The sequence below is a fragment of the Schistocerca serialis genome, chromosome 8, assembly GCF_023864345.2.
Source record: "Schistocerca serialis cubense isolate TAMUIC-IGC-003099 chromosome 8, iqSchSeri2.2, whole genome shotgun sequence".
Taxonomy (NCBI): Eukaryota; Metazoa; Arthropoda; class Insecta; order Orthoptera; family Acrididae; genus Schistocerca; species Schistocerca serialis.
Genome location: NC_064645.1, coordinates 173519244 through 173536975, shown reverse-complemented (window position 1 = coordinate 173536975; position 17732 = coordinate 173519244).

The window sequence follows — 17732 nt, the reverse complement described above, 5'->3', positions numbered from 1 at the left end:
TTGGGGACGGTTTTCTCAACTTATCACCAACATCGTGGACTTACAGACCTGTGTCGTATGTGGTCCCTATGTGCCTATGCTATTAGCGCCAGTTTTGTGTAGTTCCACGTTGTGTGGCACCACATTCTGCAATTATCGTTACTTTATTAGCATGAATGTATAAGGGGCGATCAAAAAGTTTCCGTTGGCTGGCTTTGCTCCACTGTATATGCAACCCAGCGCGACTCCGATGCAGGTATATAAGACCGATATGTAGGCAAGAGGTCAGTGTGACCTAAAGGAAACTTTTCATCGCACATTACATGTCGGGAAAATGCAGCTCGTGTCTAGAAAAACAAAGCACCGGATAGCAGCTATGTAGTAAAACTGTTCATCATGAAAGTGGCCCTCCATGGTATACAAATTTTGTATAGATACTTCTAAAGAAAAGATAACTATTGTAGCATAGATGAAAAGCTCAAAGTAGTGCTACAGATAGATCAATTGCAAATGAAATGTATTTGGACCTCAGTAGGGAAATCCCTGAAGTCCTCAATGACTACTGTAGTACAGTCTTCACGAAAGACGTGTCACATAAACCAAAGAAGTTCTGGTCAGTGGCACGAAGGCTTGTGTTCAGACACTTACTCGTTACAAAGGTATTAAAATTGAGGGCAACAGAGGAAAAATACAAGCGCAGAACTTTACTTTCAAATGTCACTTTCCAATGGAAGATATAATGTCGTGTCCTGGATTAATTCTCGCCCCCTCCTCCTCAAAGGCGAGTGATATTCAGAGTTTATATAGACGTCTAATAAGGTGTGGGAAACCTTTGGCGTTCAAAGCAGCTTCCTGTCGTTTCGGAATAGTTAAGTGTAGGTCCTGTACAGTGTCCAAAAGAATCTTACGTCATTCTTCCTGCAAAATAGTGGCAAGTTCAAATAACGCTGGTGCAGGTGTTTGCCGACCGCGCACTCTTCTCACTGAAGAGAACCACAAAGTGTCAATAGAACTGAGACTTGGTGTCTGGGGTGGACAGAGGAAATGCGACATTTCATCCTTACGCTCATAAACCCATTCCTGGACGTCGTGAGCTGTGGGAAGAGGAGTTCTGTCGTCAAGGAACACAGAATCACCAACTGGGAACAAACGTTGTTCCATAGGATGGACCTTATCACCCAAAATGGTCAATGAACGATGGCGGTAATGCTATCCTGAAGAGAAGTCATGGGGCTCATGGAATACCACGAAATGCTGCCCAAATCATCAGCGAATACACGCCATTTTTCACTCTTGGATTCTAAACTAGGCCAGAAGTTTGAAAAAAATATAATCAAAACTCATCCGCCAAGTGACTTTCGTTCAGTGCTCCAAAGTCGAGGTTTTATGGCATCGGTACACGTATTTCTGTTACAGGAGTTTCCATCGCTGATAAGTAGTTTTGGAATACCAGCTAATATTGCAATTCACTGCTGATGGAGCTCCCATCGTGTTGTTTTGGTGTTCACAGTGTTCGCGAGTGCGAAATTAAGTTCTGCAGTTAATTCTGCACCTCTTGTTCTCTTACCCATCGTCAAGATACTCTTCAAAGACCGTCTGCCACTATCACTCCGCACACAATTTCGTTTGAGTTGTGACTCTGTGGATGATATTTCTCCAGTTTCCCTGTATGCGATATAAATCTTCGGTACGTTTCCTCTCGAAAAACCAAACACTTTGACTAATTTGATCACGGGAAGCATCCGCCATACGAACACCAACAATTTGGCCACCTTCAGTTTAACTTAAGTCCTAGATAATGCACTCGCAACTACACGTAACACTGTTCTACTCACGACTGACACTATCTAGTATCTGCATTTACGTTAAAGCATGCATTTGTCGCGGTATTTTGATATATTTGTCCAACGTGTGCAGATATTGTTGTATGCGGTGTTGAGAAAGAAAATGAATGAAAAACACGATTCAAGGAGTCGATGAAATCCTATCAGATTTTACATAAAATTAGCAAGTGAGGTAGCTCCTTTTCCAACCACAAAAGAATGTAGGTATTTCGAATAGTAAACTGTGCCACCATTTGGAAGGCAACAGGGGCTACACTTTTCTACAATTAGGTTTTCAGAAGTGCCACATGACACTGTTGTCCACAATCATTCACTTCCATTTGTTATAGAATACTAGAACCTATTATCAGCTCAAACATTTTGACATATCTAGAACAGAATGACCTCTTCCACAGCAACCAGCCTGGATTCAGGAAACATAACTCTTATACGTCTCATGTAACATCTTAAAAGCCATGGCTCAGGCTATCGGTAACGATATTTATTGACTTTTGAAAATAATTTGGCTCAATACGACAGTAACTCTTGAGATATCAAACGAAATTTGTCACTGGGTTGAGGACGTGTTGGTAGGGAGGATGCAGTTCGTTCTCTTGGTAGAAAGAGAAGAATGTAGAAGTAGGCTACGGCGTGCCACAGGGAAGTGTATTGCTACCTTCGCTGCTCGTGGTGTATATTAATGACTTGGAAAACAATACAATAGCATCCCAGACTCTTTACCGTTGAAGCTGGTAGCCATGATGTAATATCTGAAAGGAGCTATTCACATATTCAGGTATTCTTTATAGGACGAAATGTATTTCAATATCTAGAAATTTGAAATAGTGAATTAAACGAAATAAAAAAAATTGCATCCACAGGCTACAGTCTGAGTGAGTCACATTGGAAATTAGTCATAGAAAGACGAAAATATAACACCTCATGGGGAAATGAAGTATAATAAGCCCATTCAGGGGTAAAACGGGCTGTAGCGTCCAGTTCGCGGCTACAATGTTTTGAAAATGCAATCGATCCAGAGAGGAGATCGCTTACGGAACACTCATGCGATTCGTCGTAGGACTCTTCTTACCTGGTGGAAAACATACAAGACATGTGCAACAGGGAGTAATGGACGGCGTATGAACATACACAAATAATCTTCGTACATTCGTATTTAAACTGGATGGAGGTGGGACACAGCTGGTATAATTATTATTAAAAATGAAATTCCTCCAGCTGTACTTAAAAATTTTTATTTACGTCGCTACTAGTTTCGGCGTTGCGTGAACGCCATCTTCAGGCCTGTACACTTTGCTGAAGTCAGTTGTGTGTGGCTCAGTCTAGAAGTCCGCGGTGCGATCAACACGTGCCCCACATGGATGGGCGGCAGTTGGAGGAATTTCATTTTTAATAAAAATACACAAAGAAGGTTGACACGTATGGTGACAGTATTCTTTGGTTCAGGGGAAAACGTCACGGAAATGCCGATTTCTTGAACAGGTAAATGCCTGGGGATAGCCTCGAAATTATACTCACAGAGTTTCAGGAAATTTGCACTCGATCAAGAATTTAGGAATATACAACCGCTGTTAGGAATCGCTCTAGTTTGAAAGGCAAAATTAGACAAATTTCCGTGTGCGCATTGATATTCTGGCAGTGATTCCCTGTGTGCTCCGTACACGAATGAAACGAGAAATAGCCCTAGTACAAGGTGGCAAAATGAAACTAGCCCGGAAAATAATTCGTAGTGATTTCTGTCATGGACATCACACAGACTTTGCTGAGTATAGATGCAGATGTACGTGCAGGTGTTCTGCTGGCATTCTGTGAAAGCAGTCAACAGTAACTAATTATGAAACTTCCTGGCAGATTAAAACTGTGTGCCGGACGGAGACTCGAAATCGGGACCTTTGCCTTTCGCGGGCAAGTACTCTACCAACCGAGCTACCCAAGCACGACTCACGCCCCGTTCTCACAGCTTTACTTATGCCAGTACCTCTTCTCCTACCTTCCAAACTTTACAGAAGCTCTCCTGCGAACATTTGCCCGCGGAAGGCAAAGGTCCCGAGTTCGAGTCTCGGTCCGGCACACAGTTTTAATCTGCCAGGAAGTTTCATATCAGCGCACACTTCCCTACAGAGTGGCAATCTCATTCTGGAAACATCCCCCAGGCTGTGGCTAAGCCATGTCTCCGCAATATCCTTTCTTTCAGGAGTGCTAGTTCTGCAAGGTTCGCAGGAGAGCTTCTGTAAGGTTTGGAAGGTAGGAGACGAGATACTGGCAGAAGTAAAGCTGTGAGGACGGGGCGTGAGTCGTGCTTGGGTAGCTCAGTTGATAGAGCACTTGCCCGCGAAAGGCAAAGGTCCCGATTTAGAGTCTCGGTCCCGCACACAGTTTTAATCTGCCAGGAAGTTTCATATCAGCGCACACTCCGCTGAAGAGTGGAAATCTCATTCTGGTAACTAATTATAATTATCAATAACTGCTGAATACGGTAGTGTCCCAGAGAACGGGTTTGGGGGAAGACGGGTGCTTGGAGAGCGTCCAAGTGCCGAACTTGTGGCGAGGACCCTAGGAGGAACGTTATTTTGAGAGGACGCGGTAGCTGGCCGGTTTCATTACGGGACGCCGGAACAGGTGGGCCGAGGTCACGCCACTATCGGTCGCTTCGTGACGGCCCGGCTTAATTAATTGCGCCCACGGAGAAGCAATTAGCCGACATTGTAATTTCCAACTTTTCGGCGTCTGATGGTCGTAATAGAAAGCTCAGACCTGCCGGGTGAAACGGGAGTTGGTCCGCAGTGAACAGAAAGGGCACGGAGGGAGTGGTGAGGGTCGGCTGAGAAGAGCCGGCCATGCTGCTGAGTGGGTGGGAGCGCTGGCCGCAGAAAGCCACTTATACTTCTATTACTGGAATTTATCGCGTGGCAGCCTGAGGCAGGCGGCACTGCCCGCCGAGGTAGGCGATCCTGCCAAGTGGAATCGCGTGCCAGGAAACCTCCTTGTTCGGTTCTCTGCTAATTCGTGTTTGATCCTCCTTTCTTGCGGAACAGCAGTGTGCGGTAAGAGCCCAGTAAAAGCACAGCACGCAGCCGCAGACGAAGCCGTTGAGCATTAACTTCCTTGCGATCCGTGCGTAAACTATGTATGTGCTGTCAGAAAACTGTCGTCTTGATGCGACACCTGGCGGACAGCTCAAACGAGATTCACGTGTATTATACGCAGCTTCGTAAGACAAAAGAATAAAGGAATGTTTCCAGAATGAGATTTTCACTCTGCAGCGGAGTGTGCGCTGGTATGAAACTTCCTGGCAGTTTCAAACTGTGTGCCGGACCGAGACTCGAACTCGGGACCTTTGCCTTTCTCTGGCAAGTGCTCTACCATCTGAGGTACTCAAGCACGACTCACGCTCCGTCCTCACAGCTTCACTTCTGCCAGTACCTCGTCTCCTACCTTCCAAACTTTAGTTCTGCAAGGTTCGTACGAGAGCTTCTGTAAAGTTTGGAAGATAGGAGACGCGGTACTGGTAGAAGTGAAGCTGTGAGGACGGGGTGTGAGTCGTACTTGGGTAGCTCAGATGGTAGGGCACTTGTCCGCGAAAGGCAAAGGTCGCCAGTTCGAGTCTCGGTCCGGCACACAGATTTAATCTGCCAGAAAGTTTCAAATATTGAACGACAACCAAATACACCGGCTTCCCGTTGCGATTTTTAAATGAAAGGCAATATTCATCTGTAGTTCAAAAGTTAACTTTTGACGTAGTCCCATTGATCTTACTAGAAAGTGGACTGCATCCATAATTAACGAGTCCAGAACCTGTAGGAAATCGACATACAGTGCTGTAGTAGCGATATCACTTTCCTCAAAATGTTTTGCTGCTACATGTTACTTTAGGTACGAGGATAAAAGTGAGGCACACATCCAAATCTGATCAATAGTTTGAATGATTCACCTATTTAAATATTTTTCTTAGGTTTAACTTCTCCAAAGAATTTTCGTGAACAATTTAATTTTGCTGTTTATTTCAATCCAGGCATCTGCTCATTTACTTTTGCATCCGTTTGGTTCCGCGGACGTGCATAATATTCGCCAGTTATTATTCAAACCCAAGAAGGATGAACGTATTAGAGAGAAGCAGAAATGAAATTAGCGATAGTGTAATTAGCGATACATAACGAACTTGAAAACTAGCGACCTCGTCCTAGACGAAATGGATGATATTACGTTTGAAGTAAAATAACACATGAGGGAAGAAGGAAGGACGAATGGAAAGGAAAGTACCACAGGTTTAGAAACTATTCGTCGTACTGTATCGTGTGGAAGTGATTCACGAACCATTACTGAACAGAATGTAATCGTTTGGAATGTGATGTTGCATTGTTAAATTAAAAATGAAGTGGACGCATCAGTTAAAAATGAGAAATCTCCAGTGAGAATATATGGGTAACACTATCTAGAATATTAGGATGTAAGGCAGTAGCTTCCACAGAGCTACAGAAGCTGTAGAGTCCAAAATGTATTCGAGAAAAAAAGAGATTGGAATATACAGAACAAATAATTGAAGTACGTTAGATACGAGAACTACTCTGAGGGTTTGGCACACGGGAGGAAATAGAAGCCGCATAAAACCAGTCGGAAGGCGAAAATCAATCAATAAATAAATGTCGTTGGCAAAGTAATGAGTAAAAGAGTCAGTTCTGACAAAACTGAAAACTTCTTTGGTGTTGTGCTGTGGCCTCCACGCATTGCTGTGACAGGTGCTTCATGTCTGGGGCGACATGCAGAAGCGATGTTTCATCCACTACATCGTCTTGGCTGACGTTAAACGGAGTCTTTTCAGACGAACCTTGCTGAGAAATTTGTTTTGTCGGTATCTTTTTGCCGCTCATTCGACATACTCGTCAATCATCTCTTTCATGTGTTCTTGTTGTCGCTTATTCATGTCAAAATTACTGTAGTCCTTAATACAGCATGGTAATGTCTCCAGATATTCCATACTCTTTTTATGGCCAATCAGGCAATACCATGTTAAGTACTTTCTTCATATGCTTCCACCTGTTTGTTTGATTGTGTATGTATGTTTCTTTGTGTGTTTGTGTGTGTGTGTGTGTGTGTGTGTGTGTGTTTTACAACGTCCGTTACGTACAGCATCTAGAAGCAAAGTACAGTACGTCTGAACTTCGCTCAATTCATAGTCATTAACTTGGGATGAATCTGCGATGGCACTAAACCGTTCATAACAAAACTGAATGAATCATGTAAGTGCAGTAGAAACACAATTTGACTGTCTTAAAACTCCTAACGAACAATAATATTTCATAAATGAAGCTGGTTCTAGTCTTATGATGCCCGACAATATGTACCACTCTAACAGAAAATTCATTTGCGCTGTATCTGTGTCAGTCCGTTAGCTCGTCACTATATTATCATAACTGTACCGTGCTAAACGTAATATTAATATGTGAACATCGAAAAATGAAGCACCATTTTTCACATTAATTATAAAAGGAGGCCAATAGAAGTTATGTAATGGGGAAGCCTCTCTCCCATAGAGATACAAAAAGAAAAAGAAATGTGAGTTTGTAGCCTTCAGAGACAAAAGCTATCTTCTGTGCTTCAGGAGGCTATCAACCACCGCGGACCCATCGATTGCTTTGATAGAAATGACACACGAAAGTAACAACGTTTCCTGAAATAGCATTCTAGGGACGTTCATGTATAAACGATGTAGATGATTCATTTGTAGTAACACACACATAGAGGGCAGCTGCAGTGCAACAGCTGCTAGATCGTTGATGTTGTCAAGAATGGAAAGCAAAACATCGTAGTAACGAAGCCTTCGGGGGTACCACAGACTGCACATAACGGTACTTATTAGTATCTATTTTTCGCTTATTATTGCCTGAGGGTAAAGGGAACTAACTTTGAGTCCATTCCAAATAATTTTGAAAGTTATAAGTTTGATTTCATTAATTTACGGTGCAGATTTTGTAATGCAAAACACTTCGCGTCTAAAATGAGGTTCTTTATGTCATACAACGGCATTGACACTGTGTTGCCGTAAGGAAAAAGTTTATCTGTTGTTGTCAACGCAATTTTTTTTCAACACACTGTACCAAGGACTCGCTTTAAATGATCGAACAATTAAAAAGAGATGAAAGAATTATTTCAATAACATTGCTAGTTACAAAACAACACTTCCTGTGGTTTGTTCTGAGGCGCATATTTCAGACATGCTTTTACATGGAATGTATCACTTAAGCACATATAACATTTTTTATGATAGATCAGATCCAATTTCTCCTACATGTGGTCGTCTATCACTTTATCTGCAGTTAACAATTTATGACATCCACAGTTTGAATTTAGAGAACAGACTATAACAGTTATCAGAAAACGAAATGTTAAAGTGAAACGGAAACTGGTGGTGATATAGTGAAGACGTATGACTGGCATTAAGGGAAGGAAGGATCAATACGGCCTGGTGGTTTCAATTGAGGCTTTTAGTTTTAGCCATTGTTTTTATATCTTAACAGGCTCCTAGAGGGCAACGGAGACAAAGCTACTCCGTCTTGGGATAAGTAACACTTACTGCTTTCTTACAACAGTGAAAGAAATATGTACAGTCGGAACAGAATTTTAGAAGTAGATGCATTTAACACAGTATAGTGAATGGTTCTATTATACTGCGAGGAACGTATATACAGAAGTTGGAAGAATGGAACACAAGCAAGCATTTCAACATATGATCTCCTGCTCAGGGGCATTTAATCACACATTCCAGTTATACAGAAAGCTTGTAGAAACTGGATCTTGTAAAATACTAGTATGTAAATAATTGTATGCTGCATTTTAAAAAGTACTACCGAGTTGCTAAGATTGTTTCTGCCTCATACTCACTCAGTCAGTGCAGCAGTTTGTATTGAACTGACCCATATTATCAATCCCAAATCCTAAAGGTTAGTATATCTGTAAGGAAGACAGAGTTGGAATTCTGGCGCACTTGAACAACGATCTACAGAATTTCGTCTACACTCAGCTCAGGTAATTCTTTTAACTTTCTTCCCAGGGAAAAAATATCGTTAGTGAATGTCCACGGTATTGTATAAATGTGACACTACAGTTTTATCAGATTCCTGCTTCTGAAAGTATATGGACTTAAATTTAAAGTTTTACTCAGTTAATCTAGCACTGATGCTACACGTTATGCTCCCTACATCCTAACTGTTAATTCACTTCACCACATGAAGTCTGTTCGATGCGATGTTGCTACCACTGTCAGGAACTTGGGCCCATTCCGTCTATCCATATCCATTCGTTGCTACTGCTCCAATGAGCTGGAAGTCTACAGAACTATATGCTCAAATTATTATTGCTGTCGTGCTAAAAACATAATGTTTTATTGACACGTTTCTTAGTTGGTAAGTCTCTCGCATGTGGTACGTCACAGAAGCACACAAGTGTGATTCGTCTACTTTGACGATACCACGAGCCAGTAACGTGGTCAGTGACACGTGTGGACCGTGCCCCGGAACCATCCGAAAAATTTCGAGTCTGTTACTGAATTTAGTGTACTCAATGATGTACGAGGAATTTGAAATAATTATCCTCTTTGTGGAATTACAGCACTGTACGACCTAAGGTCAAAGAAACATTAAACATGTGGATACCATTTGTGCATCAAAATTTCCAATATTTTAAAAATAAAGCCATTCATACCGTTACACTGCTTTCACCAAAGTCGCGAAGTATGAAAAAAATAATGGAAGAGAGAAATAGTACAGTAAACCGTATGCGGAAAATAAGGCGTCTGTTAATGTCTTACGAAATTTTAACTCTGAGTTTCAGAGTGATACATAACAGTATATTCCTGAATTGCAAGAAAGGAATCATCTCCTACATCCATTCATCCCCTCAGTTGGACGACTGTCATTATTGACACTGTTTGGAAATTTGTAGTAAGTTCTTATGGGACTAAACTGCTGAGGTCATCGGTACCTAGGCTTACACCTACGTAATCTAACTTTAACTTACGCTGAGGACGACACACACACCCATGCCCGAGAGAGGACTCGAACCTGCGACGGGGCGAGCCACGCGAACCGTTGCTAGGCGCCTCAAACATAGCAGCTACCCCTAGTGGCTTGACATTGTTCCTTCGGTCCAGAGATCGCTCTTTTACTGTCGTGATGGGAAGTTCACATCTATTTTCTGTGAATGGACCTTGTTGAAAATGACAGTGTACTATCGTCGTATCACGAGAAAACCGAGGAGCTGGCCACACCAGCCATTGGGGGCCAAAAATTCTGAGTGTAACCACCAGCAATGTCTACCAACGGATTCGGTAGAACACGATATAAAATGTACACCGCGTACCAGACCTAGAAATGTAGGTGTCAAAAAAATATTAAGTCAACTAACTACAAATTTATTGCAAAATACACAATGAATATCATAAATAAATAAAAATATCTAATAACAGACACGTTACATTATGAAGACACCAAGAAAAATTATAGAGTAACGTTGGAACTTCAAGCAACAACTAGGATGGATAAAGGAAATCAGTGAGGATATGAAAAAAATGTTCAAATGTGTGTGAAATCCTAAGGGACGAAACCGCTGAGGTCATCGGTGCCTAGTCTTACACACTACTTAAACTAATTTATACTAACGTACGCTAAGAACAACACAGACACCCATGCCCGTGGGAGGACTCGAACCTCCGGCGGGAGGGGCCACGCATTCCGCGACATGGCGCCTCAAACCGCACGGCCACTCCGTGCGGCGAGGATATGAAAGAGCTGAAATTCACGATGGAGAGTTTGCAAAACAAAAGAAAAAGGGCCTGAAAAATATAAAAGTAATATTTAAAGAAAAAAATAAACTAATGTCATACAATAAACTGGGTACTGACAGATGAGGAACGACCAAAAAGCAACAAATGAAAGCATTCTGGCGAATTCGGAAATAAATACTGTTTTAGATGACCAGATCATGATTCACTGAAGTGGTCCATAAAAGCAGAAGAAGACGACAGTGCAAAGTACTTGCTAGACAAAGAATCTTAAGTGGGCACTGCAGTTTATTGGAAGTGAGGCCCACTCGCTTTCGATTAGAGTCAAATATAAAACTTTCAAAGTTACCAAAAAATACAAAAGACGGCTTATCTACTCCAAAATAGCGTGATACTGGTAATGCAATCGTGGTTGTCGTATACAGATCACTTGAACACGATTTCTTAACTAACACACCCGGAAAAGAAATGCGGTGGGTGGGGGGGGGGGGGGGGGGGGGGCAGAAGGAGGGTAAATTCCCACAGTTTCCTGACATATACGAGTGGTACCGAAATGTTTCTGGCTTCGTTGCCTTATAGTTCAAAAAATTGGTGGCTTATTTGAAAGTTTGAAATCTTAATGTGTCACTGCGTGAATGTCAGGTGTTCATTGTTTGCATAATTTGTTCTGTTGCAGCTGGTAGTCGAGACGGCACTCACGAGCAAGTTGCTCGTTGTGGTGTCACCGCCAGACACCACACTTGCTAGGTGGTAGCCTTTAAATCGGCCGCGGTCCGTTAGTATACGTCGGACCCGCGTGTCGCCACTGTCAGTGATTGCAGACCGAGCGCCGCCACACGGCAGGTCTAGAGAGACTTACTAGCACTCGCCCCAGTTGTACAGCCGACTTTGCTAGCGATGGTTCACTGACAAATTACGCTCTCATTTGCCGAGACGATAGTTAGCATAGCCTTCAGCTACGTCATTTGCTACGACCTAGCAAGGCGCCATTATCAACTGCTATTTATCTTGTGATGCATGTACCGTCAGACCGATGTTCACCAATTATGGATTAAAGTTAAGTATTCCAGAAGCTACGTACTATTTTTGCTACTATAAAGACCTTGTCATTTTCCAGACCTCACGCCATCCTGCGTGAGCTTAAACGCGTGCCCTTCGGCCTCCCGTCCTCGTGGATTGGCTGTCTTGCCAGTCCACAAAACTCGTCATTGAAGGTACGGGCCGTCATGAAGTTTTTGTTTCGCCAAGGAAAGTCCATAAACGACATTCACACTGTCTCAAACACTTGAATAGGAATGTGTTTCCTACAGTTCTGATACTTTGATAGTCCGCAGCTCGTGGTCGTGCGGTAGCGTCCTCGCTTCCCACGCCCGGGTTCCCAGGTTCGATTCCCGGCTTGGTCAGGGATTTTCTCTGCCTCGTGATGACTGGGTGTTGTGTGATGTCCTTAGGTTAGTTAGGTTTAAGTAGTTCTAAGTTCTAGGGGACTGATGACCATAGATGTTAAGTCCTATAGTGCTCAGAGCCATTTGATACTTTGATAATTCGTATCAAGACTGGCAGTTTCACTGTTGAAGACGAGTCCCGCAATGGTCGCCCACGAACCGCAACAGACACTGCAATGGCCGATGCCGTCCGTGAGCTGATCCTTCATGACCGAAGAATATCAACCAAAGACATAGCCCGGATTCTGGATATCTCCTGGGAGCTTGTTGTTTTCATTATCACCTCAATTCCACACAAGCGAAAGCTTTCAGCGAAATGGATGCCGAAATATTTCAACCGTGATCAGTGGAAGAAATGCGTTGTGATATCGAAAGCCATTTGGCGGAAATTTGAAGCTTCAGAGATATTTTGGCGACGTTAGTGACTGAGTGTGAAACTTGGCTTCACATTTATGACCCGGAAACCAAATAACAATCAAAAGCGGGTCCTCACAGCCAAAGAAGTTCTGTATCCAGAAATCGGCCAAAATGATGGCGGACATTTTCTGGAACAAAGACTACATTCAGTTAGTGGACTATTTACCTCAGGTACCTCAGGGATCTACTGTAAATGGAAACTATTAAGCTAATCTGCTGGAACAGCTGAAGGAAACAATCAAGAATAAACGCGGAGGAAAGTTGACCAAAGCAATTCTTTTGTTATATGACAACGCACCTCCGCGCACGTCCAAAGTTGTAGCTGACAAACTGACGACTCTTGGCTTACAACTAGTCGATCATGCTCTCTACTCGCCACACCTAGCCCCTCAGACTCTTAGCCGTTTCCGACCATCCAGGAACAGCTGAATGGTAACCGTTTTCATGATAGTAAAGATGTAGAAGAGGCTACAGAGAGCTGGTTTCGCCCCCGGCCACTTGACTTTTATTTGCACGGATTCGAAATGCTGCAACCAACCAACAGTATCAGTCGAACAAATAGGCAGTTTCAAAACTCTATCTTTGTGCTCTCTAGGCAAAGCCAGAAACTTCTCTGCAGGCCGTCGTAGTTAACCAGCAAAGCCCAAAGCTAAGGCACATCTCGAAAAGAAAGAAAAAGAAACGAAGGTGTAACTACAACCTAACTTCACTGAAAAGTAACTAATCATGAAATTCTGAAGAAATAAAACCGTGTAACTAAAGCAGCAAGGAGAGAAAACCACATTACTATTTACTACAGAGGAAAAAACTGCGTCATAATAACGTCAATGCAGGTGATTTAACCAAACTGTGTCAGCCACAAAATAATTATTATATCATCATCAGGCTGCATAACACCATATGAACATGGCATCGTCATCCTTTTGTTACACCATGATATCGCCTGGCATAACATGACACTCTTCTGACCGACTTAAAAAGAGACACCATAGCTAGGGCGATGCAAGAAACTTCATCATCAACGGGTCGTGTAGGTGTTCTTGCGATAGAAGGTTATGCTGACATTCCACAATTACCACCAAGCGTTTCTGAAAGGAAAAGTTACTACACCATTACCACACAGCAAGGGATATAAGACTGCTGACACAACGGAAGGACGACAGCTGTGACGTATTGTTTGCGAACCTGGCGCCTTGGTTCTCTTATGACCTAAAGGAGAGAAGCACTGCTATTTGAGAATCAATAGCAGGATGAGTTTTTTTTATAAATACTACTCATTTTGGACAGGCACTATTCAGTTGCAACGAGCAGCCAGTTAGGAGAGGAGATCTACACCAGTCAGTAACTGGAGATGGATTAACAAGCAATGGCCGCCCATCTTCACTAGATTCGGATCTGGCACTGATTGCGAACGCTGATGACTTGGCATCCTGAAGCTGGCGAGTCATCTTCTGGATAACTTATGTGCGCAACGGACAAATACTTAGGGGTATCATGGTTCGTGCCACTTAGCTCCCCAAGTACCATCACCTGTGCAGGAAAACACCGTAGCTGTTCGATGCCTTGTGTGGACACACGTCACACTGTGGACCCCCACCATCATGGTTGGGGTCCACGATTTGATTCTGCATCTGCTGATCTCACATTGAGCTGTGTATTCAGATCAGCCAGTGCGGATGCCTATTCCAGCTGTCCATACCACAGGAATGCCGACTACGCAGGTTGTTCCCTGGGGGCTTTGCACGCCAATGGCTGTGACAAGAGGCCACGGACTGACCCAGTCATGCTTCACCATCCCAGTTGGGCTTCAAACTTGGGTACATTATCTGCCGGTTAGCTCTACTGCAGTTGATATACTCTGTAATGGAATAAAAGACTGTCTGTAAACGCAGTTTTCACGGTGGGATCAAACGCATCGACCTGGTATCCCAGGGTAACACCGCTGCAACCACAGCATAGTGAACTACAGGCCTTTCTGATCACTAGCAGTTCAGCTCCATCACCCACCTTAGTGGTTGTTCAGCTCGTACAAGATTTTTCGAAAGTATTCCGGCCATGGACAGATGTATCAAGGGCCGTGTTACTTGTCACACCAAGCGACATCAAGAATTCCTTGGAGTCAGTGGATTGGCTATTGTTTTTGTTTCTCCGTCCCATGTTTCGTGTGAAAGGTTTATGAATGAGACACGAGACTGTTATAGGAAGTTGAGGGTGGTATTTCTTAAGCCCTGAACACCCCCAGATCTGTCACAGGTTTTGAGCGACCACTAGGGAAGATTAGGCAGGCATGGGTATGCAGTGGAACTTATTAGGCCACAGTACACCATGATGAATGTCAGGAAACGTTAAATGTTACACGTGTCGAAGCGTTGGTTGTTATGCAAAGCAATATACCAAGACAACATTGCACATGATTAGATTTAAGGATTAGTAGTGGTGCAATGTTATAGTTGCCTGATTTGTTATTCTCTCCATGGTTTTTGTTGTTGTGCCTTATACTGGAGAAAAGCTCCACAACGTCTGAGGCATAGGATCTTACCGTGCAGGAAGTAACCGATTATTCACTAAACCAGTTTGTTCAGTTGAAAGCTGATAATGCAGACATGCATAGATAAATGATTGCTGTAAGAGAATACAGGTCCTAGTCGAATTGAACTGCTCCCTCATTAGATTCAGCTGCCGCAAATTCGGTTAGTTCCTTTTCGGCAAAACAGTGAGGGATGCGTTGGTATTTATAAATGACCGATTTGCAGTTGCAAGGCTTGACAGATGAACAGTTGATGTAATTGACCAAGTTATGCTTGACACTGGATGCCAAAACATACTGTGTGAGTCACGCAGGCTTGGAAAACATGCTTACTTTCGAGCAACTTGGAGGAGGCCTGTTGAAGCGGGATAAGAAACAGAAAATCTCTAGATTCTTGCGCAACTAGATAAGTGGGGGTATCGAATAAGAACTGACAGGGAATGATGAAGCGGAGAATGTTATTTGACTGGAGGTGGAAAACAGGACGTTGAATGGTTTTGTAATGGAGTTGCAGCCCGAAATGTCAAGACGCGAACATGCGGAAGCCCTGAAGAACCTGACTGGCGCAATCTGGCTGACCGCACAGTTCGAAGGGATAGTGACAGGGCTATGGGATGAAATGGAAGTCTTCTCTACCGACGTAACATGCTAAGTCTGTAGACGTTCGGGTCACATTCAGAGCAAGTGTCGCCAAACACAGTGTAAAAAGTGTTTGGTGACGGAGCACCGAGGGCATCGTAGAAATAAGGCAAAATGGAAAAGGGCGAAATACTGGTAATTGGTCATTAAACACTAATAGAAACTACAAATCCACTGTACGGTGTTCCCAGTAACTTTGAATGTACAAAATGTGAGCATACCGCTCACCTGGAGACGATGGTTCAAATGGTTCTAACCACTATAGGACTTAACATCTGAGGTCATCAGTCCCCTAGACTTAGAACTACTTATAACTAACTGACCTAAGGACAAAACACACATCCATGCCCGAGGGAACTATCGAACCTGCGACTGTAGTAGCAGCGCAGTTCCGGAATGAAGCGCCTAGAACCGCTCGACCACAGGGGCGGGCCTTGCGACGATCGGTCGCGGTATAACAAGATATGTACAGTCTGTGATGGACAGGGTAACGCATAGTGAACTGCCGGTTTCTTGACACACCAATGTCATAGCGAACACATGGGCTAGCGGAACTAGAAGACAGAGCCTTCCACGGATCAGAGAAAATCCGACCGTAAAAACTCGGTAATGCAGGCAACTCACGGTCCCAGTGCACGCCCCCTGCAATGTAGAAGGATTGATATAGACAGAACCAGTGAAAGTACAGAGGACACGATAAGATGATTTTAAATGGAAAATGATGGTTATGGTGACAGTCCACTGTAGTCACAAATTCTATTTAAATTATAGATGCTTGAATCATTATTGAACTGCAGGAAATTTGGAAAATTATATCTCAGCAAAGCGTTATGCGGTTACAACAAATATTATATTAGGAGAAAGGTCTCGTCGAGCTCTATCAGGTCACCATAAAAGAATTATGATTATGGTTCCAAATTTTTGAATTACGAGCAGCAACCTTTTCTGTAGCCAAAAGTTTATTTCTTCACTAAATGAAAATTAAATAAATAAAAGTATTTGCAGTACCCTAGTTTAGAAATAAGTAAGTAACATTAGATGACTGAAACATATTTATTTATTATACATTCATTACATTCATTTAATACGGAAAAATAGGAAAAATGCTTCATAATTCACCTAAAAATATGAACTACAAATAAACTGATAAAGATCGAAAGAAATCACATTCATAAATGAAAAGCTAACACAAGTTACTTATAAGTTACTATATAATATGAGTATCAAATGTTAAAATTATAGTTTTCGTATGTAAGCTACATTAAGTGTCTTGTTTAACTCACTTAGCAGGACACTAAGGAGCCAGCCCTCTTCGATCGGGACAGTACGATCTCAGGTTGTATTGCCCGGGAGTGACAGTGTGCATATGGAGAAATTTTTCTAAGTATTGAATATCCGACATTCTTTTTCGCCAAACATTGTGGTTTCGACGTAGAAGATTTTTCCTGTGGACCAGCGCTCGCGGACTTACAATTTTTCGAAGATACACACCGCCAATACGCTGAACTTATAGAAATTAGACGAGTTTACTTCAAGACCTAACATATTTTAGAGGTCGTTCGGACTTGGAATGTTTTTCATATCGTCCTGCATTCTTGGACTTGACTGTCTCTAAAAAATGTTCAATGGCTCTGAGCACTATGGGACTTAGCTTCTCAGGTCATCAGTCCCCTAGAACTTAGAACTACTTAAACGTAACTAACCTAAGGACATCACACACATCCATGCCCGAGGCAGGATTCGAACCTGCGACCGTAGCGGTCGCGCTATTCCGGACTGAAGCGCCTAGAACCGCTCGGCCACTCCGGCCGGCTTGACTGTCTCTGTGCATACATTCAGACAGTGAGCTGAACTTGTGAAAATATTGCCGAGATTCTTCGGGTGACCTTTCAATACTTCCGTGGTGAGAAAAAAATGACCTAGCTTCGTGTTGAGCCACACTCGCGGTCTTTGATTTTATTTCGTTGTGTTGGACATACTCTAACAACTCGACTTGTGATTTATTGAGACAGTGATTGAGACAGTGAGGACACCTGATTCGGTTGTATGGATTGTTTCATAACATTGTCCTTCCTTTTGCGATCTATTCCGATCATTAATTGTGCATT